Raw genomic sequence first — 8459 nt, 5'->3', positions numbered from 1 at the left:
TTGTTAGTAACACCTGCGCTTTCTGTACTATGACAAATCTGACAAGTCTTGGATTTGAAAACGTTTCTATCCTTTGATATTATTTTAAAAATGATGGGTAGGCAAGTCTCAGATTAAATATATATATATATTGTAAATTACTGAATCAAGTAAGCAATTCCAAAGAAATGATTTATTATATTTCTAAAATATGCCACAATATTCATTTATTTAAACCCACCTCAGTCATCTGTGAGGAGGTTTGGATTAAACGGCTATAAAAACCATGGGCATACAGTCCAATCTACATGATCTGCTCTGCGGTTGACAATGCTGCTTTCTGACAGCCTTGGCTGTATTGCCTATAGCATATACACGCCGGAAGGCTCCCTGAGTACCAGCCGAGTGCTAATGAGCTCATCTCCTGTTAATTTAATTTAGAGCGTGGGCTCGTCCGTGGAGCCGCAGCACCGTCTGCCTGGCGTTGCTGCTGCTGCTCCCAGCTGCAGGGTGTTTAACCTGTGTGCAGCTCTCACGGTATGCTGTAATATTGTTGCATCTTTGCATCATGCATCCACACACACACATACACACACACACACACACACAACATATGCCAGACTCACACGAACCCCTTTGCGGTTCCTCGTAAACACATGATGAACATTGATTTTCACACTCAGATACTCATCTACAAGCCCCTCCCTCGACAAACACAACAGAAGTTAATATCTACAGTGCGAGAGCAACATCAGAGAGTCCCACACTTGCAGTTAATGCATTAATGAACTACTGTGTAATCTGGCCGTGTGGAGTTATCTCAGCAGAGATACAAGAAAGGAAAGATGTTGATAAAGGTGTTTTATTTTAAATGAGACGGACTCCTATGCATAGTCTTCCTTATTTACTGATCGTATCCCTTATCGCTCTCATTGTTCCTTCGACATCTTTCTGTCGATTGTTGAATCATTGCTGAAACAGCAGAACGGGCACAATGACAAAATGAAGGTCAAGTGTGCAAAATGTACTAAAATTATCACCTTCAGCATTTATGATATCGCGCTCAGATCGGGGAAAATGATACAATTGTGAGGTTAAGTCAATCAAACTGTAAAGCAAGGAATCTCTGTCTGTTTGTGATTCACATATCTCGAGAACAGTTAATCCGATTGACTTCACACTTGTCAGGTTTGTTGCTGAGGAGCCACAGAAGTGCAGTGTCGAATTTGGTGCAATTTGGACACAAGAATGGAGAATAACCAGTGAACACCACTCTGATGTGATATCATGGGGAAGCAGATGTGAACAAAATGGAGATTAGCCTGGTGCAACATTAGTTTGCTGTAGTAAACAAGAGCAGAAGGTAAAACAGGTCTCTGTGAGCGGGGAGACGTGGTCAACACAGGTTTTCTAATCTGCAACAAGAACTGGAGGTGAGATTTTAAGGTTCTGTCGACATTAGTATGCTAGCTAACGTTAGCCTCAAGGGCTGGATAACAGAGTGGAGAATAGCTTGGTGCAACAACTGGCGTTGCAGAGAGAAACCAACAAAAGCAGAAGGTTAAACGAGTCCGGATGAGTGGGGAGACACAGTCAACATGTTTTTTTGTTTGTTTTTTTCAGTGAGAACTGAAAGAACTGAGATTTTAAGTTCTGTCAACAGTAGCATGCCAGCTGATGTTGGCTTCAAGGGCTCGGCAGCACCGTCTTCTGCTCTCGCCTCCCTCATTGGTTGTCCGGCTTGGAAAGTACCGATGTTATCATCCAGATTTAGCGTAACGTAAATATCAAACGTGTAAACCCCCTCACATTACCAGATAATATCTGCTGAACAGCATGTTTTGAAAAGGGCACTCAACTTGAATACTGAATGATAAATTAACAAGCGACACAACAGAACCAGTTCTGTGATCTCAGATATCGTCCAGATGGAGCTGAAAAACAAGGCAGAGAAAGAAACAGAAAATGTCACCCTTTAAAGATCCAACTGGGCGCTTGGTATTTTCATCATATCCAAGTCATTCCCAACAGAACAGTAACTCATTACAGATGTGAAGATTTCTCATTTCTGGCTGAAGGAGACCGGAGCGACTGTTTACTCATACAAATGGGGGCATCGGTGAAACAGGAAAAGAGGAAATATCTTGAAACTGCCCAAACTTCCCTTTGCTGCTGATCAACAGCAGATAAATGGGATAGTTTACCTCTGGAAGAATGCCACTACTTGCTTAAAAAAAACAAACATCAACTTGATATTCCTTCTGAGTCGGCAAAATATGTCATAGTTGTTTGTGCTTATGATCATCACAGTGCATCGGCTCTTAAGTTAAATCAAACCACATGTCTTTATTTGCGCTTCTATGGGAAACAAAGTTTATCTGCTGTGACGGAGACGAGATATATCGCTTCAAACAGCGGGGAGGAAATGTTCTTTGTCCTCTGGTGCAGCACACAAATCCTGGAGGTATGTGCTAAATCTCTCTTATGAGATTCACTGGAGCCTTTATTGAAATTTTTTGGCAACCCCTTCCTGTATTTGTTTTTTTTATTATTATTATTATTTTACTTGAGCTGAGATCAACAAGCCGAGCTAACATCTATCTATCAAGACTTGAAAGCTGCACATTCCAGCAGCGCTGACTGTAAAAAAAAAAGGACTTATCACTTTGCCTGTTTTCAGACAATACGCTTTCTCTTGAATATATGCGAGGAGAAGAAGCGACTTATGGAAATTGTCCATGCCTTCCGTCCACGCGTCTTTCTTTTCTGATCTTCCCCTGGGGGGGGGGTGAACTGTTAACAAAGCTGGAGTGAATGCTGCTGAAGTGCAGAGAAAATGTTTATGCACCAAATCCTTTTTTGTCTTCCCCTCTCTGTCCGTAATGCTGTCGAATTTGCCTAAACTTTTCTCAGAGAAATTGGATGATTTCCATTTTGCTCTCGAGTGAGGAGCTTTGGGAACATGCCTGTGTTAATCTGCTCAGGATTCCCTCTGTTCAACCCGGCGCCGTAACGTCCTGACGAGGGGATTTCTGCTTCCTCCGTCGTGCTGAAATAAATAATCTCACCTGATTTAAAAGTGGAAAATCATCATTTATCCTCCACTGAAGCCAATCACCTCAGGCACTGTCAAGCTCACGCATTTCATATCCTGATGCCCCGTCACAAAGCTAGAGCGCTAAATGGAGAAAACTAGCAAGTTGAGCTTCACAAATAATCATGTGAGAGAAATTATGTAAGACACTATTCTAGATTTGATACCAAAGAAGAATAATGGTGGATAAAAGTAATGATGTTTAATGACTTTAACTGACTGTAACTCCCTCGGAGTACGTTAGCCTGTCCGTCATGTAGCCTAGCGGAGGTGCTAGGAGAGAATGGAAAGGCAGTTCTACGTAGCAGTGTAGGATTGGGCCAAATTTATTCAAACAAACATTAAGTTGAATTTATTCAAACTTTCAGCTTTAATTGGCAGGAATTCAAACCAAATGAAAGGCGTTCCAGCCACGTTAGCTTAGCACAAATAACTTAATGCCTCTGTTCAACCCTTACAAGAGGATTTTCCCCTTCTCCCGTGCTGGAATAAATAATCTTACCTGACTTTAATGTAATATACTGGAGAAAATCATTATTTATCCTTGTGCTCATTTATTACCACTAAAGCCAATCATGTTTTCAGTGCCTTCAAATGTATTCCCCTTGATCCATGACAGTCAAAGGGATTTATTAGGAGTTAAATGTATTTTATGATGAACATCTACTGCTGGCTTTTCATGTGTAGCATGGTGTGGACAGGTTGATGGGCTATGTCGTGTGACTGGATGTGACTCGGAGCTACCGCCGATGGTCCGAAGTGACATGTGCGGTCGTTTTTGTGATGGGCTTGACGCTACACAGCAGTGACAGGACCAACAATCCGAGCTACGACACGTCCCCTAAAGGCTCCTGTATTAGATGGTCGAAAAAGGGGGTGGGGGGTGGGGGGTAGGTGGTGGGCTGATTATGTCTGAGAAAGGCCTGGAGGCTCTGAATAAAAAGAGGTAGATAAAAAGAGAAAGCAGAGAGAGAGAGATTCCCACCCGTGACGAAAACCACAGCTCGGGGCGCGCATCGCTCACACGTCCAGCAGAGAATGAAACCGCGGCCTCCTGATTTGCGCCTAATAAAGTTGTCACATCCTATCAGGACTCACATCTACTACAGAAAGCACAGGCCCCCAGTCAGGGCTAGTCAGGGGTGATGAGGGGCAGCCGGCATTGGACAACACCTTCGAGTGATGGATGACGGGATAGAGCGCCGCCTAATGGGACTGAGGGCCGAGATGACGGAAGGGTGATACGGGTGAACAATGGACATCCACGGTTTCTGCTCTATTTATTAGCAGTTGTAAGCATCTGGGGATTACAGCGCTGATCGTGGTCTCGTGGTGGCGACTGCCGTCCGTCAACTTTCTTGGAGCGACGGGGAACACTTTCTTGGACTTGCATGTCTTTGCATCTCAGCGCTTCCAAAACCCCACACTCACACTGACTGTCAGGGAGGAATGAATGCGGTTCACGACAGGTCCTGTCCTGTGCCTTGCTTATTTCCTCTTGCCCACGCTCCCATTATAGAAGGTAGTATCCGTGGCATGACCTCTAGAGGGAGGCAGCGTGTGGAGTCAGAGGAAGCAGCCCTCGTCTGCCCACAGAGGCCACGCAGACTGTTCTCTTTAACAAAGGCGAGTCAGCCACAGATAGATCTGAACACGTCTGCCAAACAGGATTTATAGGGAATTGGCTATTAGTGGTGTCCATTTGGTGCAGATAAGACCCAGAGGGCTTTGGGTCCTTAAAAGCCTCAGGGCCTCTCTAGGTCCATTCAATCACAGCTTGTGTGTTTATATCCTGTTTCAGAAAATCAGGCAGAGTGTTGCTTTTCAACATTAACTCTAAAGTGCAGGTGTTTCCAGAGGTCTTCAGCAACATAACCTACAATAGTTATTATCTATCTCGCACGACCATCCATTGCCTCATGAAATAATACCCCTTTATCTCTGCATTGCAGGCATCAGCATTTAATTTCTCTTGAGATACACTCCATATCTTATGGGCCTATTGGATGGAAAATTATTTACTACTAATGTTTTCTTTGCCCTCGAAACACAACGTGCTCTCCTGTAGTTACCAGTTTTTATTACTTTTCCAAACTGCATTTTTTCTTTTTCTTTTTTATTCCCGCCTCATATATTCATCAAAAGGACTTGCGGCTGCGCTGCCTTTATCAAAAGTTTTCACATAGTGAAACTGGAAAACCAGATGATGCTCACCCTCTCCATCATAATACATCCCATGTTTAGAAAACCAAATTTGCTCCGCGTGCAATATCGGAGCGCAACAGGCCAGCTGTGATTGAGAGGGTTAGAGGTCTAAATCAATCACGGGTGGCGTGTAACTGGAGGTTAAGGAAATTGCTTTCAGCCTCACCTCGGTGACGGTGCTTTCACATTGAACCTGTGATGCAACACAGAGCTTCGCACCAAAGGTTTGCTAAATATGAGTTAAGTTCGTTGACTGTATGAAAAGATTGGATGGAGCTTCTGGGTCTGGTTTAAAAATAAGTCTGATTGTATGCAAGCTTATGAGAAAATGACCTTACTTCTCAGTTGATTTATTACCTCAGTGAACAGTTTCCTAATGAGTTTATGGTCTCAATCCCAAGTGTTAAGTCTTCTTCAACAGAGCATGATGCTCAGATTGTAAATTAAGGTCCCGTTTAGAGTAAAATAGACAATGAAGCAGGGTGTACTTCAGGGTGTGACTGCCTCGGTTGAGTTCTCAGTCAGGATATCCTCCCCAGCTCCACCCATGTTCACTTCTGGCTCCAAAAACCCAAAATGTATAAAAAAAATTCTATTTAAGAAACAGTATAACACATTGAAATCAGCTTTTTTGTGTATTTTCGGGTACTATTGCTAATAGTACACTATTTTAAATGTACTTCACAGCTGCAATAACCAATATTTATACATTAAACATGGATCAAATCACTGTGTAATATAAAATATGTCCATCACAGAGGGACATCTGATGAATTATCACCGTTCTCCCCAGCTGTACCAGGCATTTTAGTATCTTTCAGCTCATTGTTTTGGTTTTATTACCTGCAGCTCAGCTGTTTTGGTTCACTCTCACTGCTCCCATCGACCTCATCTTCAGCTGCAGTGGGTGGTTGTTCTCAAGTTAATGATGGCCGGAGGAGCATTTAGCGGGTATTGGTGTTTTCAAAAAATGTTTGCTGTAAAATCTTCAAAAAATCAATTAACACAGTTTTAATGTGTATTTTTATACTTCATGTCTCAAGTATCTCCTAAAAATAAATTAATTTCTATAGAAGTTGCATATTTGTATTTGTGTTCTGTCGGTTGCATAACTTTTGTACTTTTAGAACAAAACATTGTGTTTTTGTTTTTTTGTTCTTCTTTAATTTGGTTCCAGGCAACTTTTGTTACTTGTCATATTTCACAGACTTAGCAGCTGGCATTAAATCAAACTTTTTAAGCTTTTACCTTTTTTCATTTCATTGCTTTTGGCCGTTTCCTCGTGTGTGATAGACGACTGTCGACTCTGTTGCTATTGAATCCAACCAAGTGAAATGAAACCAAACTAATATTCTCTTGCTCTCAGTTTGCCTGTTTTTCTATGGTAAAAAAAAGAAAATGTTAGAGTCGTTGTTCCAAAATATTACAGTTTTTCATGAGCGGCATAGACTGTATATGTTTCCAAGTTCTGACAATCTCTGTGAGGCAGGTGGCTTAGTAATTGCCGTCTTAGCAAACAGACGTGACATTTAGGCAACTCTCAGTACGTCCCCGGGATTGTGCTGAGGCTGTAGAGTCAGGATACCTCGGGTGTCTGCAACTGTCACAGCAGGCCCCGCTAATCACGTTACATTTAGCCGTGACAAAGACAAGGCCATGTACAACTGAGATAGATGGATTAAACCAATTTAGTAAGTATGGATTACCCTTCAGTAACACTGATCAACTTCATGAGGATGGTCTCGAGAAATACTATTGACGGGGAGAAGGAGCAGATAACAGGAGGCAGAGATATGATCTTTTTATTTCACACTTCTTCAGGTCATCGTTAAATATTAATTGTGTATCCTGGAAAACAAAAGAAACTGTTAGAGTCTGTCCCATGTTATGGATGTAATGTGCAATGTTGATGTTTGTACCTGCACAGGTGTGGACAGTCTAATGGGTTAAAAAGTCAGGTCAGGTCATTTGGTCCAAGTCTCAAGCTAGTACCAAGTCGTCTTTTCTTGGCCGAGTCCAGTCCGCAGACACATCATTTGAGTGTCTCAAGTCAAGTCCAAGTCGGGTCTCAAACCATTAATTCTCTGTCAAGTCAGGTTGGAAGTCATCAGCACAGGGACTCAGGTCAACTCGGTCCAAGTCACAGAGACTTGACGAGTCCACATCTCTGTTGAGAACCAACACAGATCTAAAAGCACAGTGAATATCGGACTTTGATAACCAAAGTAACACTAACGTTAATGAATGAACTCTGATGTCCGTGTCTGCTTGATGTGTAAACAAGCAACTGTTTGCTCACACATTTGCTTTAACAACTTTTTTGAGGTGATAGTATGTTAATGTGGTGTTTGCAGCTTGTTGTGCTGCCCTCAAGTGGTCAAAAAGCCAATTAAGTGAAAGTGCTTTCTCTCAGATTGATACATTATTTGTTTATGAGCTGTAGAAATTGTGTGCTGTGTTGCACATCATGTTTTATGTGTTCAACATGTGAGATGTCTGATCACCCGTCAGCAGCATTTTAATGTTGTAGCTGGTCTGCTGACTCTGTTAATCTACTAAGTAATTAGCAGTTACAGGTGTCTTTTAATGCAGCAGAGCAAAAAATACAGTAAAGCTTTACCTCGCTTAATTTCCACATGCATTAAAGTCTTAAAATGCTCAAGTATCAGTGCTTAAAACCGCATTTCTGCACAATTAGTGGTCACATATTGTACAGCTTTAAAGCGTCACTTATAATCTCTCTTTGAGGAGAACAGACTGTCTCAGTCCTCATAAAAAGGTATTTGATCAATCAGAAATATCTAATTAGCGTACTGCAGAGGTCTTTTAATTACGTCAATTCTTTTACTTTTATAGTCCTGAATGTTCTGGTTGATTACGGGCGAGTACGTCTGCGCTGTCAACTGAATATTCTCCGCAGGAATGAGAGAGTGTGTTTTATTCGAACCCCTTCTGGACTTTTTTTAATGGACACAGATGCATAGTGGGGTTCTGCTGCCTGAGCGCTGCTAATAGACTGAAAAATGAAGGTGCCATGCTGTCATGCCTATGGATAGAATTACTTTAACATTTCTGTCAGGCGGAAAACTTTCTCCCTGGCGTCCATACATTAAAAAAAAAAAAACATTGTGCTGCTCGCCCGCATGACAGGGGCTTACTTTTACCACAGTAACGGCTATAA

This window comes from Pagrus major, chromosome 14 (assembly GCF_040436345.1).
Source record: "Pagrus major chromosome 14, Pma_NU_1.0".
NCBI classification, from domain to species: domain Eukaryota; kingdom Metazoa; phylum Chordata; class Actinopteri; order Spariformes; family Sparidae; genus Pagrus; species Pagrus major.
Note: the sequence above shows the minus strand (reverse complement) of the source record.